At 40.7% G+C, this 22583-nt stretch overlaps 1 protein-coding gene across 13 annotated transcripts in view; it reads left to right on the forward strand.

Annotated features, from left to right (window-relative positions):
• The first annotated feature begins 2459 nt into the window (after positions 1-2459).
• FHIT (fragile histidine triad diadenosine triphosphatase) overlaps positions 2460-22583 on the forward strand; it is a 1487995-nt gene continuing 1467871 nt past the window's right edge. For 11 of the 13 annotated variants that reach the window (XM_021933567.2, XM_017954322.3, XM_021933552.2 and 8 more), the window contains exon 1: positions 2460-2662. The gene's annotated coding sequence lies outside the window, so the exon portion shown is untranslated. The remainder of the gene's footprint in view (positions 2663-22583) is intronic. The other 2 variants (XM_021933575.2, XM_021933582.2) reach the window with 1 other exon arrangement.

A 22583-nucleotide genomic window follows, 5' to 3' on the forward strand; every position in this document is an offset into this window, starting at 1 on the left:
GTAGCAGATATTATTGGTGCCCTGCCAGTATGCTATATTCCCTTACTATTTCAGTGTATACCAATCTGACTCTTAATTCTTCTATCTCTGGCATCTGTGGCCACTGAGGCAACTCTGTCTACTCTTAGAACATGGCAGACAAGCCAGGGTCTTAATAATCCCTGAAAGTAGCCCCCAATCATTGACTGACGGTATTGGTGTTTAAACAACCCAGTTATCTTGTCCTCTTGGTGGAATCACTCAGTCTAAGGTATGTGTTCCACATTGTTTCCCAGAGATTCGTAGGAAGATTAAGTTCTGGGTGCCCTTAGCAGTAATGTGCTAGATAAGCCATCTTTTTGGTCTTCTCTTCCCTATTTCACTTTCTTAGTCTCTTACTGGTGTTTCCTGCAATAATCTCCTAAATAAAATACTTGCTCTTGAATACCTGTCTCCAGATCTGCTTCTCGGAGAACCCATACTAAGGTGGTTATTAATTCAGTCAAGTTGCAGATCAGAGAGTAACCTCCCACTGATTGTCTTGGCACTTGAAGGTCCTGAATCCAAAGCAAGTGCCATGTCTTCATGCTCTTTGTGAATGTATCTGTTGCTCAAGGTCATGGGTGACCTTGAGCCCAGCAGTCAGCATTATCCACAGCTGAAGTAATACCTATGTGCTCATATTAGGTTATCCGACAACAGTGTAATAATCATTAGACACCACTGTTTAGATCCCGAGTATGTTCATGACATTTGCCTTTTGACTGCTAAGTAGAAGATGTAATGATTACAGGCTGATGCTTTCTCAGGAGGAGGAAAGTTATTGAGCTTTCCAGTTTCATATGCTCCTGATTTTCTTCCACGTTTAGTCTGGCTGCTGACACATGTGTTGAAATCTTTCATGTCGATCAGCTTGAGAATAGCTGGGACTGCTGAGCTAAGTCTGTGCTCATAAAAGAACAAAGAATTGTATTACAGGAAATGACCCCAAATTGACATAAGATTAGGCTAGGAAGCCTGAACAGGGGTTTTAATCTCTATGCACAAAATCAGTCTGTACATATATTGATCACATTCCTGCTGTTTTAACTATAATTTTTTTTCGATTTCACTTTGTTATTCACAATTTGATAATATTTTATGGGGTCATGGTGTCTGTGTGATGAACTATAATCCAGTATGACATTCTCTGAGACTCAAGCTTCCAAGGACATCAGAATTTCACACCAGGACACTTTGTAGGACACCTTACTACTCTCCATGGGATTCAAATATCAGAAATGATGAGAGATCTAAGACTTGATGTAATCGCCTGCATGTAATGAATCAGGCCAAAGAAAAAAGTGAGACATAGATAAAGGAAATGGTGCTAAGGCAAATGGGGACCTATCTTAGTGTTTGTCTTAGAGTAACTGCTCTTTGTGTTTCCTGATGTAATGGCAAGAGTCTGAGGCAGGAATCTAGTCCCTGCTTAGGAGCTGCATGACCTTGTGAAAATTACTTAGGTGTTCTGCAATTTGTAATTGCATTTATTGCAAAATTAAGTTTACTTTTCATACGTCACTAGACTCAGAGCATTTTGAGGTTAGGAATTGGGTCTGAATCAATGATTTCTCCAGCACCCACATGGCATTTGGCACATAATACATCAATAATGATTTTGGATTAAAAAAGGGAGCAAGCACAAGGAACCATGGTGGTCAGAGACGGGTTGAATTCATCTGCACCAGAGAAAGGGAGACTAGAGGAGAAAGGTCACACTGGATTTCGTTCAATTATTGAAAATATGGTGTATTTACTATGTGCTGGGCACTTTTCTAGTGCTAGAAAGACAACAGTGACCAAAACAAAAATCCACATCTGCATGGATCTTGCATTCTAGTGAGAAAGTAAGATGGTAAAAAAGATAAATAGGTAAATTTTATACAATGCTTCGTAACGACAAGTGCTAAGAAGAAAAACAGCACAGAAAAGACAGAAAGGAAAAGGGAAGGGGCACATGTGGTGCAATTTTGTTAGGATGCCAGGGAGGGCTGAGCGTAGTCGTAAATGACCACATCATTTGATGGATCAAGTCAGGGACTGCGAGTCTGTGTTTCTGAGAGACACATAAAGAAAAGAAGGCTTCAGGAATCCAGAAAGATCCAGAGTGGGGAAATGAAGTGAAAAGAAATCCAGTCAGTGGGGAGTCGTGAAGGGTAAGTTAAAAGCGTTTTGGGAGCAAGGAAGAAAGCAAAAGTGCGGTACAGCCTTTCATTACACGTGAAAAGAATCATGTTTCTTTTTCTAGTTAGAAAAAGCTAAAGATTGTGCGATTTATGTATGCCCAAAATCCCCTTCTAAGGGGATTCTCACCTTAACTTGTCTTCCGTGGTCAGTGTTTCCCGCCCCTGAATCTGGGTTACTGTCACTATGGCTTTCAATTGGCCCGGCTTAGGCGCATGCTCTGCGCATATTGGCCTCCGCTCCTGTCCCCAGACAAGCGGCCATCTTGGGTCCCGCCCCTACCGTGGGGGTCTTCTGGGAATTGCAGTCCCCGCTCCGCTCTGTCCCGTCACAGGACTTTTTGCCCTCTGTTCCCGGGTCCCTCAGGCGGCCACCCAGTGGGCACACTCCCAGGCGGCGCTCCGGCCCCGCGCTCCCTCCCTCTGCCTTTCCTTCCCAGCTGCCAACATCCTGGAAGGTAGGGGCGGGGAGGCAAGCCCAAGTGGAATAGTGTTTCTGGGGCGCGGGTCTGGGTTTCCACGCGCGTCTGGTCATCACCCCGGAGCCCAGTGGGGCCGGCGCCGCTCACGGGGCGGTGGGCTTCTGTCCCGAGGACTCTTCTGCCCCACGAGGGTCTCAGGGTGGGGACTCGGGCCCCCTAATTCCCAAGCACCGACCCTAGCCCTAACCCGTTACTCCTCCACCGTATTTATGAGTGGGGAAACTGAGGCATGGGGCCACGCCAGCGGTTCCGGGGACGCCACAGCTCTTGGCTCTGGGGGTGTAGTCGGCACCCGCCGTTTTGGGACGGTTCGTCAGTTTCATAGACAAGTAGCGAAAATCCGTCCCAACAGGTCTGTGTTAAACACGCAGCTCTGGGTTCCCCTAAGGGGTTGCTGAACACGTGCGCAGGACAGGAGCAAACCGGAGTACAGAGAAGGCAGCATTTTGGGAGATAAGTTTACATTACGATTTCAAAAACAGACAAAAAGGCATCGAATTTATTGTTGTGGGAGAATTCGTCGGTACTTGGTCGGACTTTCTTACACCTATTTTATGGTTTGTTGTTTTTATTTTTAGCGTCAAAGGGGGGATTTTAAAGGTATATCCGAGTTGGGGGTGGCGGGGTGAAGGAGGCAGGTTAGTGGAACTTGAGATGCATCTGCAGGTTTCTCTGTAGGCTTAAATTCTGCCCTCGCTGTGTTACCTTGGAACAGCCACTCACAGCGCTTATCTGGGAAACAAGGAGCCCAATGCTCCCAGGTCAAGTGGCCCAAGGATGCTGCCTGAAGCCGAAATCTAAATTGAGGTCATGCTTGCGAAAGTTTACCACTTGCAGACTTACTGCTGTTATTATTCTGGTCTCTCAGAAATGTGCTGGGACCAGTGGAAAATACCCACAGTGGTTGTTTTAGAAAGGTTCTGACCCGGGCCGGGCCCAGTCTACCAAGGGCGGTCCCTACTCGCACCTGATGTTAAGCCTTGGTTTAAGCCTGCGGCCGGAGGCCTGGGCAGCGGAGGCTCCTGGGAGTTGCAGTCCCGCCCCTTGTTTCTCGTCGAGCAGGTACTCCACCTCGTGGGGTGCCATTTTGCACGGCGAGATGTCTCCTGGGAGATGAAGTCTCGCTTCTAGCCGTTCTGTGGAGCAGCCGCTTGACTCGGAACTACAACTCCCATGTGGACCTGCGTTCATGGCTGCCGGCCTCTGTCCACCTGCTGCAACCTGGACTAGAGATGTTTAGTAAAGAAAGAAGTCTAGGGTTGTGTGTGTGTGTGTGTGTGTGTGTGTGTGTGTGTGTGTGTGTGTTGTTACTGATTGCATATGCTGTTCTAACTAAGTATTAGATATGGGATTGTTGTATACAGTGTTCCAAGTATTAATGTACATGCTTTCAAAACCACTAACACTTGACCATTTAGATCATGTTCACATGATCTCTTTTTAATACTACATTTCCCATTTGTATATGAGAAAAAACTTGAGAAGATAGCCGATGATTACACAGCTGGCAATATAATATATATTCAATAAAATATGTATGATATGATTTAAGCCTCTTAAAAGCTATATGAGAGTGAGAACCATTTTTATATTAACTTTACAGATTAGAAAACTAAGGCTAGGAAAGCTAAGTAACTTGTTCAAGTTACAATACTGGTGAATATAAGGACTGAGACTGTAAGCCCTTCGGCTTAACAGTGTCTGCTTAGAGAAAGACCCTACCTTACAGAGCCAAGGGAGAGTCCAACCTTTCTGGTTACAGAATTTTGAATATTTTCATTATACCATGTTGCCTCTGTAGTTAGACACTAAAGGTTTGAGCTGCAAAAACCTTTGAGATAATTTAATTCTAATGCAAAGATCTTGGAACACTTCTTGGCCTATAATAAAGGTTCCACAAATGCTAGCTGTATATTGTTGTAGAATACCTTTATTTTAGAGATGAGGAAACTGGCCCAGGTGGTAAAGCAGTTTGCCCAAGGTCACACACACAGTTGGTTTGTGTCAGAGATGAGACTAGAACCAAGCGTCTTGTTTTCAAGTCCAAGGTTATTTTCATTCCACCAGCTAGGAGGAACAGCAGATGTGTAGCTTTGTAGATGATGGTTTCTCCTGTAATTTGTTCTTTCAAGGCCACAGACCAGGACCAATTGTTGTAAAGTATCTTATTATTGGTAAGGTTGTAATATTTCATGAATTCAACAAATATGTTTTGAGCTTCTTTATATGGTCATCGCTCTTAACATGCAGGGACCACATAGATGATAAGGACGTAATGCATTCGAACTGGAAGGACCTTATAAATAATCTAATCTAACTCTTATTTTATAAATGAGGAGAGTGGTATAAAGTAGTCTGTAATCTTCATCTCATGCCCTCATGTAAAAAGCATCCTGTTTCTGCAAGAAGGCAGGTTTCTGGAGTCCTCACAGTAGTGTGGATAACCTTTTCAGGCTTATGCTTTTCTATTTGGTATCCTTGTCTTGGCCTTTTTCCTGCAGCCTTTGATAGAATGCTTTAGGAAATGTTTTTGTGTCCCCATCTTTATTTGTGTATTCATGTAACTTCAACATGCTCTGTTTCCATTTTGGAAATTAGTCTGGTTTTGTCTCCCACTACTCTTTTCTCTTTCATTCTTTCAGGCACTTGAGAACAAATTCTGACACTATGTTTGCGTTCACATGTTAAAATCTGACCCTCTAATATGAACTATCAGAAATCTAACAAGTTGTGACTTCCATTTTGGAAGACATATTGGCCTTTTCAATTATGTATTCACAGATAATAAGGCAGGTAATTCTGGTCTCTTCTGAAAGATGATTTCCATATAGTTGCGTAATAAAGTAACAGTTTTATGAATTGTTGGCTAAACATTCTTGAAACAGTCTATTTGAGAAGTTTTCCTCATCACCCCATGCTCCCACCCCCACACTCTCCCAACTGATAGTCTGATCATTCATTTTCCACCACAGTGCCTGACCACCAGTAGACACTGAAAAAATACTTGTGGCATTGCATTCATAAGCACCCTGTTCCCACATCTTTTCATTGAATTTGTTTACTCTTTTAATGTAGAAGTGCAGCTTTGAAATATAAGATGTAGGAGGTTACTTTGCTTTCAACATGTACATTGCAGAGAAAAATCTCAGCCTTTGAGGTCATTCTCCAAGGGGTTGTCTCTTTGGGAATGTCCACATCTGTGACTTCTCAGATGAGAAAGTGATCCAAATAGTAAGACATAGCAGAGAAGCAGTAGAGGGGTTGTCTGAGGACCTATGGTTTAATTCCCAGCTGTGCCTTTTAGACAAGTTACTTAGCCCTTGGTTTTCTCTCTTAAAATAGGGATAATAAGCATTTCTACCTCACAGTGATGATGAAGAAGAAAGTGTGTATAAAGCTTTGAGCATGTTGTCAGGCTCTTAACAGCTTGCAGTCAATAGATAAATATAATAGCTCTTGTTTTTATTATTGTAAGCCTGATATATGAAAATTCACATTTCCTCAAGATTTAAAACTTGAGGCAGATATTTATATTATAAAAGGATTTGTTTGCCGCTTGTTTTCTTAGAGTAGCACACTTGGTCATCACATTTAAAATATGAAGTTCCTCACAACTCTTGATAACCTGTCTTGTCAGCACAGTGACACTCTCTTGTGTGGGCAGAGAGATAGTGAAGCTTTTGGCTCGGTACTGCCTGCTGAGAGGTCCCTGATCTATGGTTCCACCTATATATTAAATCTTTGATTTAAAAGCAGTCTGTTTCTGTCAGTGGGAACTTCTGTCTGTCTCTAGAAAGGATTGGGCCTATCCCAGGAGCCTCGGGGTTAGAGTGAGGCAGTTGTCATCCAGCTGGTGAATAATACTGGGGCAATGACCATGGGGATGTGGCAGTGCTTCTTTCTAAAGCTGACAACTTCAGTAGCCATGAGGTTACTGATAAGGAGGTGAGTTACTGAAAAGAAGTGATGCAGGGAACAGGGAAGGAGAAACAGGAATGTGGATCACAGCAACAGCAGAGGAGACGGACAAAGGAAACAGCGGAGGCCCTCGGCATCCTAAACATGTTTATATTCAGCACATTTATCTTGCTCCTAACTCTGTGCCAGGCACTGCATCTGCTCTGGTGAGAGCAGTAAATGGGGCTGGCAGGGAGGCAGTGATGGGGTGAATGAGGGTATATTCTTGGCAGGGAAGAACCTAGTACAAGGGAGGAAGGGAGGAAGGGAGGAAGAGAGGGAGGGAGGGAGGGAATGTTGGGATTTGATGAGCAGAAAGAAGGTCTGTTTGCCTAGCATATGAAAATCAATGGCTGGAGGAGGTGGAGAGAATAAGGCTGCAGAGGTGAGCCTGAGTAATAGATTTATTTTTCTTTTTTTAAATTTTACTTTAGGTTCTGGGATACATGTGCAGAATGTACAGGTTTGTTACATAGGTATACATGTGCCATGGTGGTTTGCTGCACCTGTCAATCTGTCATCTAGGTTTTAAGCCCCGCATGCATTAGGTATTTGTCCTAATGCTCTCCTTCCCCTTGCCCCCCACCCCCCAACAGGCCCCGGTGTATGATGTTCTTCTCCCTGCGTCCATGCGTTCTCATTATTCAACTCCCACTTATGAGTGAGAACATGTGGTGTTTGCTTTTCTGTTCCTGTGTTAGTTTGCTGAGAATGGTGAGCCTGAGTAATATTATGCAGAGTTTGGTTACCTGCATTTTGACCTTATTCCAAGGGCATTTGGGAAACTGTTTAATGGCCTTAAATGGGGAAATGAAATTATTGGATTTGTTTTCATGAAAGTATGGATGTATAGCAATGTATTGTATTATTGAAGATTACTAAGAGTGTAGACTTTAAGTGTTCTTGTTCCCAGAAAGGGGTCTCGATCCAGACCCCAAGAGAGGGTTATTGAATCTTATGCAAGAAAGAATTCAGGGCAAGTCCATAGAGTAAAGTGAAAGCAAGTTTATTAAGAAAGTAAAGGAATAAAAAGATGGCTACTCCATAGACAGAGCAGTCCTGAGGGCGGCTGGTTTCCCATTTTTATGGTTATTTCTTAATGACATGCTAAACAAGGCATGGATTATTCATAACTCCTCTTTTTAGACCATATAGGGCAACTTTCTGACATTGCCCCGTGGCATTTCTAAACTGTCATGGCGCTGGAGGGAGTAGAGCAGTGAGGACGACCAGAGGTCACTCTCGGCGCCATTTTGGTTTGGGGGGTTTTAGCCAACTTCTCTACTGCAACCTGTTTTATCAGCAAGGTCTTTATTACCCGTATCTTGTGCCAACCTTCTATCTTATCTTGTGACTAGGAATGCCTTAACCTCCTGGGAAAGCAGCCTAGTAGATCTCAGCCTTATTTTACCCAGCCCCTATTGAAGATAGGGTTGCTCTGGTTCAAACACCTCTGACATTCTCACCACAAATAAATAAGTATTTGAGGTAATGCATATTAATTAGCTTGATTTAGCCATTCCACAGTGGATACATATTTCAAAACAAAGTAAATCAGTTTTTAAAAAGTATGGATGCATTATGGATAATGAATTTATCTGAGGTAATAGTTGATGTGGGAAAAGTATGTATGCTTGTGCTTCTTTAATTTTAATGTGCATACAAGTCTCCTGCTGATCTTAAAATGCAGATTCTGATTTAATTAAAGACCTGGAAAGGATCAGAGATTCAGTATTTCTAACAGACTGATGCTGCTGGTCCGTGGATCATCCTTTGAGTAGCAAGTACTTACGAGACTCTTTAGTGGTCTAGGTGACAGAGGATGTAGTTAAGAGAATAGACTGGTTGGGAGCAAAAGACCTGGAATTTAATCTTGGTTCTGCCACTTTCTATGTGTGTGACTCTGGGGAAAGTGTCCAAATCTCTCTGAGCCTCAATTTCCTCATCTGTGAAATGGGGGTGATAATTTCTATTGCAGAGGGATGTTTTTAGTTTTCAATGAGGTAACCCATTGAAAGTGCTTACCACGGTAACTGGTATTCCATAAATGGTAGCTAATGATTTTATTTTTATCATTATCAATAAAAAACACAAGTTGATGCATCCTGCTCTATGTTTCCTTGTTTGTCATATTTTGAATACTAAGAGGACTAGACCACCTTTAATTCTACTGTTTTTACTTACCTCTATCATATGATGTTTGGAATTTCTTCAATCCTCTGTAAAAGTTGGAGTATTATGGGGTCAGGGGAGGAGAAGTATCTTTTCCTAACCCTCAGGTTCTTGGTTGAGTCCCCTGTAACAAAAGACAGATTAACGAGAGAAAAGCACACAGATTTATTTAACGTAAGTTTTATGTGACATGGGATTCTTCATAATGAAATGAAGACCCCCAAAACTGGTAAACCTCTGTATTTTTTATGCTAGATTTGATGAAGAAGTAGATAGTTGTGTAGAAGTATGATTGAATAAGGAAGTATGAGCTAATAATGGGAGGAAATGTAGCAAGACCTGTTTGTTCAGATTCTCTGTAACCCTTTGTCTTGGGAGATAAGGATGTTCTTTTACTCCAGGTATGGGACGTGAGAAACCTTTCACAGGAGGGTCTTAGACCTGCTTCAGGAGAAGGCCAGATAATTCTTCCTGGGTTTTATGACCTGCTTCAGAGGAGAAGGGCAGAAGGAAGGTCAGAGAGTGAGTTCTGACCTTCTGGCTTCTGTTGTCTTCTCAAATTCCTTCAGCTTACAATATTTGGGGGTAGTATGTCCTGAACCCCAGCATGGGCAAATAGATATATTTCAGCCCATGCAATTCAGTCTTTCTAAATTTGATGGACAAAATCTGGGATCCTTATATTAACACATTATATCTGATTATTAAGATGGGAATTCGAGGTACCTGGCCTCCTAATGTAAGTTTATTCCTTCATTATGTAATTTTAATTTGTTTGGATTGCTTTCCAACTAGTGGCTCTCAGACCTGGCGGTAAGTTAGAATCACCGGGGCTGGTCCCATCCAGATAACTGAAATAAGAGTGGGGAGGGGAGCAGGTGTTTTTTTTGTTTGTATGTTTTCTTTTGTTTGCTTATTATTTACATTTCCCAGCTGATTCTAAAGTGCATTTAAGATTGAAAACCACTGATTCTAATAACACAGCATCGTGGAATGAATCGGGTATAATTCAGTAGGTAAAAGATCTGAGTGGGGAATGAAATATCTAGAAAGTAGCATTCTGAAGGCTTTTGGGGGTGAAAGAAAAGCACCAACACAAAGCTGTCATGGAATTTGATGAACTTACTATAAATTGTGCACTAGTTATCTTTGAGATTAACTGCCAGGGACACTCTTCTCCCCCACCCTCCTTGTATCTCTTGCTGTGCTTATCTAAGGGTTTTCCTTATATCAAATTTCAGGTTGCATTTCTTGTCCTGTACTTAGTTTGCCTCATTCCTCATAGCTGGGGGTGTTGTGGGGGGCTATAATTCCATTAAAACTGTGTTCCAAAGAAACTCAGTGACATGCTTTCATGATCTATGGTGGTGTTATTGAAAAAGTTTAAACAATTGTTCAGATAAAATACCAGTCACTTTTACTGGTGATATTCTTACATTCTAATTGAGTAGCTTGAAATGAACCATTGAAATGAACCACTTCTAGAAAGGCTGCCTATTATAAAGTTTTCTTCCTATCCCCATCCTCCCCCAACTCCATGTCAAGGCAGAAGAATAATTAAGCTAATTTGATTACATACCTTTAATTTTCTTGATACTCCATAAATGTAGTGATTGTGAGGGAGGAAAAAAGAAAAACAATTCTTTCTCTGCTTTCTTAGATTCTGCTCCTGGGGCACTGAAAAGTAAACTGACAAAAGACAGATTAACAGGAGAAATCATTTATTACATATTCATACAGAGGTCTTCATAAAAAAGAAGTGAAGACCCTATAAGAGGTGGTTAGGTCTGGGGGCTTATATATTATGTGGAGAAGAAACTAGACAAAGTGAAACCTCCTTTGCAAAAATTATGATGGTGAAAGAGATCTGACCTAACTGCATCTAACTTGCATCTAACCTCCAAGCTGTCCTCGTTCATTCTTGCACATAGACCAAACTAACTTTGGGAGGATCTTAGTTTATAGTTTAACTTTGGAACAAAGATGTTAACAACCCTTTCCCAAACCCCCTAGGTCTAACAAATTAGCCACAAGTTTAGAAATTATGCTTTAGGACTCATGCAACTAGAGGTCACAAGATTCTAAACCTCCCCAGTTGCTCCTGGGGATAATATCAAAACCTAAGGTTGGTGCTGGAGATATTTTTCCAACCTTGCACTTGATGGATCAGATGGCACGACCCGGACTGATAAACTGGCTCATTTGGTCTTGTGCCCCCATGCAGGAACTGACTCAGCACAGGAGGACAGCTTTGACTCCCTGTGATTGCATCTCCAATTCGACCAATCAGCACTCCCCACTACCTGGCCCCCCTACCCACCAAATTATCCTTAATAAATCCCAGTCTCTGAAATGTTCCAGGGAGACTGATCTCAGTAGTAATAAAACTCTGGTCTCCTGTTCAGCCGGCTCTGCGTGAATTAAATTCTTTCTCTGTTGCAATTCCTCCATCTTGATAAACCGACTCTATCTGGGCAGCAGGCAAAATGAACCTGTTGGGTGGTTACAAAAGGATAAGAGGATTTGGGCTTCTGGGGTAGGGGGACAAACTGTGAAAAAATGACTAGGAAATGTATGGTAAATGAAGGTTGTTTAGTAAGGTTCGTTTATGCAGGTAAGAATTCTTCTCTCTGGTAGGGAAAGGGGAACACCTTTATTTATAGAAAATATGTTACCTTTACAAAGGAAAATCTATGCCCTGCTTTTAGATAGATGGAGGAGGGCAGAGGTGTTTCTTTTTCTTTTTCTTTTTTTTGTTGTTTTTTCTGAATCTGCTGTTCTTAATTGCCTTCAACTCAAATAACCCTTATGCCAAACTGGCATATTTTGGGGTAGCATATTCTGGTCCCCTTTCAGACCCTTTCCTTTGGAAAGTTGTTTTTCCCTCTCATAGAAAATGCATACAGTTATATTTGAGTATTTATATTTATATTTAAACCCTTATATCAAGGGTCCAGGAACATTCTTGGCTTGAACATATATTACCCAGCACCATAATTTCATTTTTTAGCATTTCCTGAACCTTTGTGCCCACCAGGAGGTTATTTCACAATGTAGTAGCCTTACTTGTCTAGTCTGTTGACTCCATAAAGAGAAAAAGAGAAAGGGTGGGAAGAACAGTGTTTTTGCCAGAGTGTTAAATGCAGTTAAAAACTACATATTTTAGGGGTATTTTGTATGTATGCCAGTGTTTTCTTTTGATGATGAATAAGTGGGAATAGAAGAGAAAATTGAGAAACTGGTTAAGAAGTTCACAAAAGATACTCATTGACAGGATTCTGGAACTTAAAGACCCTTTCTGAGTCTTTTTTATGTGTTTATTAGTGTTCTTTATTATGGATTTACCTCTTTTTATTAACAATCAGAATTCTATTAAAATTCAGTATATTTTGCTGTTTCTCAGACTTATAGCTACTGGAGTTAGAAACCATCATAGATAATGTTGAAGTATCAGTACTCCCTCGCAAGGTTTAATGCATGCATATTTTAGTTAGACCAGGCTGGAGGGGCATACAGTCTATAGTTATTTAATCACTGAATCTGTGGAATGTGGTAAGAACAAAATTTTTGTTTTCTGAGAAGTCTTCTTCCCACGTCTTAGTTTTAAAAAAACAAAGCAAAACACAAAACTCACTGCTGCCTTTGGACTCCACATTAACTGAAGGGCGGTACCTGCTTGGTTGTGTCAGTAGATGTTTAAGCTGTGCCCAGAAGCGCGAGTTTACCTATGCGTTTGGAGCCCTGAGGATAGGTGGAGGGAAGGGTTGGAACTTGCTTAGAATAGCGAGCGATTCCAGTTCAATCTCTTCTAGGAATGATCCTGGCAAGAAATCCAAGGGAGAGCAGGAGAGGCAAGAGGGAGGTAAAACAAATGCAGAGAGTGGGGGAGAGGTAGAATAACAAAAAATAGTGGGGTGGAAAGAGAGGGGAATAGTTTTTGTTTTACAGCCACTTGTGTAAATAAAATTAGTCTCTGCCTGTCAGTTACTACATCATCAGAAAGTGGCAGGTCTAATTTTCACTGGATGTAGTCTACCACTTTGTTAGCCTGCCTGGAAGCATAGACTATGTAGCATACCAGATGCCACTTTGGGACACCTTAGATAGATGAGTAGTCAGACTCTAGTGCAGCTGAAATTGAGGTACCAAGGCCTGTGCCACCAGCCTTTCCCAATTTAAGTGATCTGGACGAGACCTGCTCTAGTGATTCTAACTTGTAGCCAGGGCCAAGAACCACTGGTTAGAAAGCACTCCCAATGGGTTAAAATTATGTCAAGAAGGGGGCACTGTAATTGGATGTATAAATTTCCATTCGAAGGCAAGGTACCTTAAATTCCCATCTTAATAATCAGATATAACATGTTACCTTAAAGATCCCAGATTTTTTCCATCAAGTTTAGAGAGACTCAGTTGTATGGGCTGAAATATATCTATGCTCATAATACCTCAAAATTCACAGCAGATTGAGGGAGTTATAGCTTGGGCCATATGCCTACCACTTGGAATTGTTTCTATAGCCAGTGGGAGGGGGTACTGTGAGTGGCCAGGTGTGGCACAAATGCCCACCCCAGGAGAGGAGAGATTCACCCAGAGGAAGTAGGGCAGGCCTGCCACATTCTCAGCATCAGAGGCCACCATTCATACCAGAGTATATGTGACTAGTGCCCCCTGGAGTTGTGCTGTGCGAAGCTTGCAAGCCTGTACACACAGAAAGGCCCTGATTAACGAGAGGTGCTGATACCTTCAGAAGAGGGATGTGACACTAGGGATACAAAAACAACAGGTGGCCACTGTAGTTTGAAAGCCCAGTTGCTGGGTTCTGCCAGCTTAGTGGATAAAAACAAGGCCAGGAAGCTTCAGAAAAATCTACAGCTGAGGCCCTCTCTTGGCTCCTCTGAGCAGGGGATGAAGCTTCCTCTAAGCTAAGGCTTCCTCTAGCCTCTTGAACTTCCACAAGGCAACAGGCCAAGGTTTCCCTGGCCTAGAGGAGTTAGCTGTGTTTGGCTTCGTGGTGCAGATGGAACAGCTGGGTCCAACTCCTATGGGTCAAGGACTGCTGGAACTCTATACAAGGGTCCTGGTGAGGCCAGAAGTGTTTGCATTTCCAACAAGGTGCCAGGTGATGTATATGCTGCTGGTCCATGGGCCACACTTGGAATAAAAAGGTTTTAGATTTTTGTGGCTTCTACTAAGTTACCATTCTGTTTTAACGTAATGAGTAGTATTGTTTAGAATTTTTATATATATATGTACATACACACACACACATATATATGTACACACATACACACACATATATATATGGCAAGTTGTTTTTGTTTGCAGTTTTATTTCTCCTTGTAAAATGGACATAATGGTACCTACTTCATAGATTGTTATGAATTAAATGGGATGATCTATATAAAATATCAGCACTGCCCTCATGGAGTCTAGTGAAGGGGGCAGATAACACATAGGCAAACACCTGTAACAATAAGATGTCAAGTACGAGAAGGAAGAGTATAAGATACTGTGATAGTAAGAGGGATGAGTAACCTATTGAGATAAAATGGCCAGAGAGGAAGAGCTGAGAATTGAGCAGAGACCTAAGTAAAGGATGAGAGGGAGCTGGCCATATGAAGAGCTGGTATTAATAGAATGGGGTTCCAGGCAGAAGGAATAGCCTATACCAAGGCCTGAAGGTGGGAAAGAGCTTAACACCATCAAAGGGAGAAAAGAAGGCCCCTGTGGCTGAACCATAGAGAGGGCAAGGGAGACTGACATCAGATGAATTGGCTGTATATATAGGGCCCAGGCCATACAGGGCCTTGAAGTCAAAGTATGGAATTTGGATTTTTTTCCCATGGGTAATGCTCCTGTTGCTGGATCTCAGTATCGTGGTTGGATCCAGACCTCTTTTCCACTCATCTGCTTCTTCACTGAGCACCTACTTCTAGACTTTTTTCCCCCTCCCTTTGGCCAGAACATGAGTTACAATCCTGGCTGATGCTTCCCTAATGCCTACTATGTCCGCGGGCTAATTTGTTACCTGTTAAAACACTTTCCAGACCCTAGGTTCCATTTGTATAACCCGATTCCTTCTCATTTTTTTCACTAGGCTCTGATCAGAGCATCTGCTATACCCACTTCTGCCCCCTAATGCGGTATCAGGTCCGTATCCCGCCTGATTGGACTTCTCTGCCACATGGCAGTGAAAATCAAGAACAAAGCCCTAGCAGTAGTCAGGCAGATGAACACAGTGAAAGGGACTGAAGAAGGAGGAACAGTTTGGGATCTATTAATTGGTGGAAAGAAGAGGAGATACATAATTTTTATATGTTAGAATCATGGCTTCAAGAGATTTTTTAAAAAGAGCTTGAAAGAAGCTGGTTGGATTCATCTAGTCCACTCTCCTTTATTTGCATATTTGAAAAACTGGCTGTAAAGAGGAGAAATGACGTGGTGTGGGTCACAGACAGTGCAATTGGCAGAATGTTGACCTTTCTTAGTTTCCTATAAGTTAGCTCCTGTGTCTTTTGCTTCCTTCTTATACTTTTTACAGCTTTTATTTAACCTTTGATTTTTAATCAATGCTTCTCTTTCCTTTGGGCAGTGGTAGTGGCTGTTTTGCTGACGGCCGTCTCCCCTGCACCTGGTCCTAATGCAGGGTGAGTGATTTATGTCAGGTCCCTAACTGAGAATTCAGTGTTGGATTTTGCACTGTACCACACTACTTCTGGGCCATCTTCCATTACTGATTGTAAGTCATTTCTCTGGTTAGCTGAGTCTTGGCTGCATGGGGAGTATAGGCAAGTGAAATCTACAGAAACTGCAGACTTCATCCCCTTTTACCATTTCTCTGAATTTGCATAGCCTCTCATTTCTTCCCCATAATGGGGATAATGCTTTGTTTATTGTGTTAATGTTATCTATCTTCCCTCTCTAGAAAGATAGCACTATGAGGGCAGGGACAATTGTTGGTGCTGTTCATTGCTCTGTCTCCATGCCTAGAACAATGCATGGCCTATGATAGACAAAATGAGGTGTGACTCATCATAGCCATCAAGATCTGAAAGTCTGGATTGTCCTGAAGACTGTTGCTCCCTGCAGATGAGTTGTTTATACTTTGTAGAGAATAAGATTATTCAAATGCTGGGCAGTCAAGGAGGGACTCTTGAGAGAGGAACCTATAAATAAGAGCCCATTATCTGACCCTGAGGACTCACTTCTGGCTTTGCCTTTCATTTGCTGTGTCATCTTGAGTGAAGTACTCAACCTCCCTGAGCCTCACTTTTCTGTAAAATGGAGATGATAATACTACCTAGCTCTTAGAGTTGTTGTGAGAATCAAGTGAAATCATTGATTTCAATTATGTTCTACACAGTGTCTGATACATACTCAGCACTCAATAAGTATGACCTGAGAGGAGTGTCATTAAACTTGGAATGTTACTCTATTCCTGCTAGCAGTTACACATGCATGCCAGGTTTTACTTCATAAATCATAACTAAACCTTTCCCATAGGACTATGTTATTTAGTGAAGTTTCATATTCACTTTGACCATCTAATAAATGTAGAAATAATCAGTTCTGGCTATGTAAAGTTTACTGAAAATGTTGATGAACAACAACCCAGGATTCAGCACAAAAAAATAAATCCTGGTTGATGTTAAAGACAGGAATATAAATCAGAAAACAAACATATCTGTAGTACTGTAATATTTAAATGCCTTCTCATAAACACTTAAGATTCTCATTAGTCCAACATCAGAAAAATGATAAATATTAATATTTGTCATCAAAGGAAAGCTTAGAAATCAAAGCAGAGTAAACAACTGTTGTATTTCAAGGATTACATAATACTGCAAGCATTTTTAATTAAACACCCCAAAACTCTATTTTTAAAAAACTTTCTGTATGAGTTGGTTTATTTTTATCCAGTATACAAACTAAGATGGATATACATTTAATCAGAAAAAAATGCAGGTAATTTGTTGAGCCAGATCATGTTCTCAAAGATTTAGGTTGTGTTGTATGTCTACAAAAGAGACCCACATGTGTCTGAGGCAACCCTCCATCTCCATTGATCTCTAATTCTATTTCAGGAAGATTCTATTGGAAATGGGCCCTAGGTAGATCATGTAAGGGCATGGGTGCTTCCTGTCTTCATTGTGGGTTCTTTCCTGAAGAGCCTCTCTTCTCAGGTCATGTTGCTGCTGCTCTGAATGGGCCAGGAAGTATATGTAGCAGTCCCAGGGTCAGGAGGGAGCAGAGGGAGGGAGGACAGTCTACTGCCATCACTCTGAATCTATCAGGCTTTTCCTTCCTGCTTTCACAGTACCTGAGATAGCTGACTCAACATGAGATGGCTTCATCATGTCAACTGGCAGTTGGGAGACCCGGGTTTTAGTTCTGGCTCTCCCACTGCCTTATGCATGTCTCTTTTCTCTGGGCCTCCCTTTCCACGTCTGTAAAGTGAGGGCTTGGATCTGATCATTCTGAAGTCCTATTCCTCTCCAACATTCTGTGACCTGGTAGAGCGCTTCAGGGACCTGATGAGCCCTTTTCCCTGCCCTCTGGAGAAGGGTAATTCTGGAGTGGCTGACTTTGGAACCAGTCAGAGCTGTAGCTCATCTTAGGTAACTCATTTAAGTTCTCAGTTTCCTCATCCATTAAATGAGAATAGTGCAAGATTGTTGTCAACACAAGAGACGTCACTGGGAAAGCATCTAGAGCTGCATTTGGTAGGTCACAGGGATTGAATAATGATGCTGTGTTATTATTACTACATATTATATTTATATAACAATAATATATATTTATATTTCTATATTTATATTTTATTATATACTATATATTATAACATATAATATATAATATACTATATATTATCTCAAAATATATTATTATATTATTGTTTTAATATATAAATATAGTAAATATAGTATATTGTTATACACTATGTTCATATCTTGACTTAGCACTTTCTTGGCACTTTATACTACAGTTTTCTTATCTAAAAATGGGGATAGTAAGAGAACTTACCTCATTGGTTAGTTGTGAGGATTAAATGAGATAATACATGAAAACACATAGGGCATTTTCTGGTACATATTAAGCACTAATGACATGTTAGTGATTATTTTAGCTATGATTTTATTATTGGTCACAATACCTTGCTTTTTGTGAAAGCACTGGACAGGACAAGGTGAATGGGGTAGTTACATTCTCTAATACACATGCTGAAGTCAATTTCCAGTGGTCTAAAAAAACCCAACATTTTCCCTAAACATCTCATTTATCATAGGGAAAGCTAAGTAAATGATACTGAATCTGCATTTAAAAGTCAAGTATCTGTATCCAACATGGGTTCTTTTTTTTTGAGATGGAGTCTCGCTTTGTCATCCAGGCTGGAGTGCAGTGGCGCAATCTCAGCTCACTGCAACCTCCGCCTCCTGGTTTCAAGCGATTCTTCTGTCTCAGCCTCCCAAGTAGCTGGAACTATAGGCGCGTACCACCGCGCCGAGCTAATTTTTTCAACATAGGTTCTTAAACCAGGATGCTTGGGCCTCTTTAAAACCTAAAATTTCAGGTCCATGATCTATCTGCACATAAAAATTGAAAGCAAGTTAAAAGAGACCTTACTTTTTTTTTTTTTTTAAATTAGATTACTATGGCCAGGCACCGAACTAAGATCTTTGTGTAGATTTTCGTATTTCATCCTCATAGCAACTCTATGGAGTCGATACTGTTTTACATATGAGAAAACTGAAGCTCAGAGAGGTTAAACAAGGGCTCAAGGACACCCAGTTGGCAAGTGGTGAGCCTAAGATATGGACCCAGGCCATCCGGCTAGGGAGCTTGAGCTATAATAGCTAATGTCCTTAGGTGGCAAAAAGGTCAGACCTGCCTGATAGCTACCTTTTCTGTAAAATGAAGTCTAATGGATAAGGACAAGGATATAAAAGGACTTGCTTTTTATCAATGACATAGCAAATTAACATTCATTTTTATTGTTTTCAAGATCATTCCATTTCAAGTGAGGGGATGAATTTCAATACAAATTAGACTTATTTAAGGAAACATCAATATTTTTCTCAAAGTGGCAGTATCAAAACCTTGTGGAATTAAAGAAAATGTACTGCATTTATACAATGCAAATTTATTTGGAAAAAAATTTTCTTTATCATTTTCTGTAGCTTAGCTTGCAGCTGTTGTCATGTCTGTTTTTAAAACACAAAAATAAATTGTTTCTTTTTAAGTCCATTGGATCTGCAGGCAGGTATTAGACAAAGTTGGTGTGGATGAGTTGAACATCGTGGTCGGAGGGCCCAGAATATTCTGTAAGAAGGTGCTATTTAGAAGAAATTTTCATACCAACTGCATAAGAAAATAAATTTGGAAGATTTAAAAAAATATAGAAATGCTCAAAAAATAAAATAACATTGCATTTCACCCATTTGTGATAGCACTATCAATATTTCAGTGTATACTTTTTTTCCATTGTTTTTATTGCATGCATATATTTGTTCTGTTAGTTTTCTAACAGCAAATGGACACATTTTTCTAAATTTGGATAATACTTTACATATAGTTTTGTTTTGTTTTCACTCATCAATACATTGTATGCATTTTCCCATGGCATTAATGTCTACAGAGTACTCCACTGTTAGAACATGACATTATTTTTTAATCTATCCCATGTGGTCAACGTATAGGTTTTCCCCACCGTTTTTTCTGATGTATTTGCATGTATGCATAATCACATTCATGATTTTTTTCTTAGGAGACATTTCCAGGAGTGGGAATGCTGGGCCACATTGTAAAGCTGTAGGAGTAGCTGCCTGGTGTTTCTTTGCTGCAAGCAGTGCTCCCCTGTGAACCTAGAATCCTCACTAACAACTTCTCCTGGGCTCTACTTCCCAGGAGTTTCAGAGAAGAGAATATAGAGCCAGAAGCTAGTGGGGCAATTAACCACATCAGTCTTCAGTTTCTGCTGGTTGATCAAAGAAACATGTTGGGTTACCTATACTGGCCTTAATGTGTCATGTTTTATTTAATGGGTTCCTATGTCAGCTTCAAATGCTTTCAGCTGCAAGTAACCTGCTTAAAAAGAATAGAGGTTTGTTTCTTCCACATAAAACGAAGTCTAGAAATGGTTGGCTTTGGCTTTGGTTCAGCAGCTCAGAGACGTCAAAGAGAGTGTATCTTGTAGTTCTTGGTCTAACCATAATGGCCACAGAATTGCTGCAGCTGAAGCAAGCATCATGTTTGTATTCAGGGAGTCAGGAGGAGGTGAGAGAACAGAGAGATGAATGAGACACATTCTTGATCCTGGGAGTTGTTAGCCTGATTAAAAAAGTAGTGCTTTTTTCTCATATTGCAGAGATAATAGAAAATATATTTCATTATAGAAAATATATTTCACCCATAATCTTGCCACTCAGGTAATCACTACTCTCATATTGGTGTCTATCCTTCTAGTCTAGTTAGAAATGCACAAATGCACAAAAAATGGGATTGCCCATTTATATACTGTTTTGTAACTGGCCTTTTAAATCAGCATTTAGCTCAGTGTCTAGTACCTGGTAGATGCTCTAAAGAATTTGCTGAAAAATTAATGAATGATTTAAAAAATATACTATGAATACTTTTCTATGCCACTGAGTATTCTACAGTATATGTTTTACAGTATAGTTTTAGACAATTGCATATTACTGAATTGTTTAGATGGTCCATAATTTCCTTCACTGATTCTCTATTATTTTACATGTAGATTAAAACAGGTTTTTTTAACTATGATAAATAATTCTGCAGTGAATGTGTATGTGTATACACAAATCTCTTATTTTCTTAGATAACTTCCTTTCAAAAGTTGAATTTCTGGGTCTAGGGATATGCTAGTTTTAAAGACTTTGATGTATACCACCGAATTGCCCTCTGCAAATGTGTCACTAACACCAGCAATGAGAGTTATAATCTTTTAGCTCTTTATTTTTACAAAACAATATAAAAATGTATAAAGTGAAATTTTGTTCTTGCTCCTCTTCTCATACCCTCATCTTTGTACCCATCTCCCTTAAGGTAGCCACTTTTATTAGCACACAGGCAAATATTATGTAGGTTATTTTCCTTCCTTTCTTATATAAAAATATTGTACCATACACATTGTTCTGTACCTTGCTTTATTTGGTTTGACTGCTATATAATGTTCCATTATGTGAATATTCTATTTATTTACCTGTTCTCCTGTCTAGTCTTATTTATTTGAAGCCTGTGTCTTTTCAGCCAAACTGGGCCCAAGTGAACCTTCATATTCTGGTCCTGCTGCTAGGCCTAATAGGAGCAGGCAGCTGTATCTTAATTTCCTAGTCCTGTGGTCTGGCCTACTACACATTTTGACTGCCTCCCAGGGCATACTTGGTAGTGTCTGAAATATTCTGAATCTTCTAAGAAGGGAGAGAATTTCAAAGGTACGTTTCTCCTCTTGAAGACCTCCCTGGTCCTCCCCTGGCTTTGATTGGGAGAGAGTTTCATCTTTTAGTTTAGGTAGAGAGCCAACCCCTCCTCCTCCAAGGGATGGTGGGCTTATATGGGAATTATGACCCACAGACCTTTTAAAGAATTTCATCTCATAGAGTGCTGGCTCCCTTGTATGTTTATGGAATACGTTTTTTCTTTTTTCTTTTGAGACAAGGTCTTGCTCTATCCCTCAGGCTGAAGTGCAGTGGCAAGATCTCAGCTCACTGCAACCTTCACCTCCCTGGTTCAAGCGATTCTCGTGCCTCAGCCTCCCAGGAAGCTGGGATTACAGGTGTACACCATGGTGTCCGGCTAATTTTTGTATTTTTTTTTTTTTTTGTAGAGACAGGGTTTCGCCATGTTGGCCAGGCTGGATTTCAGAGGCTGTAAACATAATTTTTGAATTAGGAAGTGAGATACAATGGGAGCTGATGTAGGATTGCCAACTTTTAATTCTGCCAAGCAAAGACATTTAAATAATTATTTTTTTTAATGTTTCTCATTTTGCTAGGTATTGGTTAAAAACAATATTATGGTTTGGTCCTGGTTTGTCAACTGGTCCTTAGCAATCCTTACTCTAGTCTACTTGCTTCATTTCTGAGAATCAGAAAATTTAAGTGTGTGATGGTATTAGGCCATTCTTGCATTGCTATAAATAAATACTGGAGACTCAGTAATTTATAAAGAATAGACATTTAGTTGGCTCGCAGATCTTCAGGCTGTACAAGGATGGTGCTGGCATCTGCTCGGTTTTTGGGGAGGCTTCAGGGAGCTTTTACTCTTGGCAGAAGACAAAATGGGAGCAGTCATATATGGCAAGAGCAGGAGCAAGAGGATAGTAAGGGGAGGTGCCATACACTTTTGCACAACCAGATCTCACAAGAACTCACTCACTGTTATGAGGACAGCACCAAGAGGGTACTGCTAAACCATTCATGAAAAATCCACCTCCGTCATCCAATTACCTCTCACTAGGCTCCACCTCTAACACTGGGAATTACAATTTAACATGAGATTTGGGGGAACAACTACCCAAACTACCTCAGTGATCCAAGTTTTTCTCATTGTGTCTTGGCATTGTCAAGTTGGAAATACTAAGACATAATCAGAATTTGCTTATTTTTTATAGCTAAAGACAAAAAAGCAAGGGGAAGGGACTTTTTAAGGTGGCAACCAAACTCTGTGTATACCTCACTTCCCTTACTGGGTTAAACTGCCTAAGGATCTTGACCCGATGCACCAAGGAGAAATGGTTACTGGACTGATC

This window comes from Papio anubis, chromosome 2, assembly GCF_008728515.1.
Source record: "Papio anubis isolate 15944 chromosome 2, Panubis1.0, whole genome shotgun sequence".
Classification (NCBI taxonomy): Eukaryota; Metazoa; Chordata; class Mammalia; order Primates; family Cercopithecidae; genus Papio; species Papio anubis.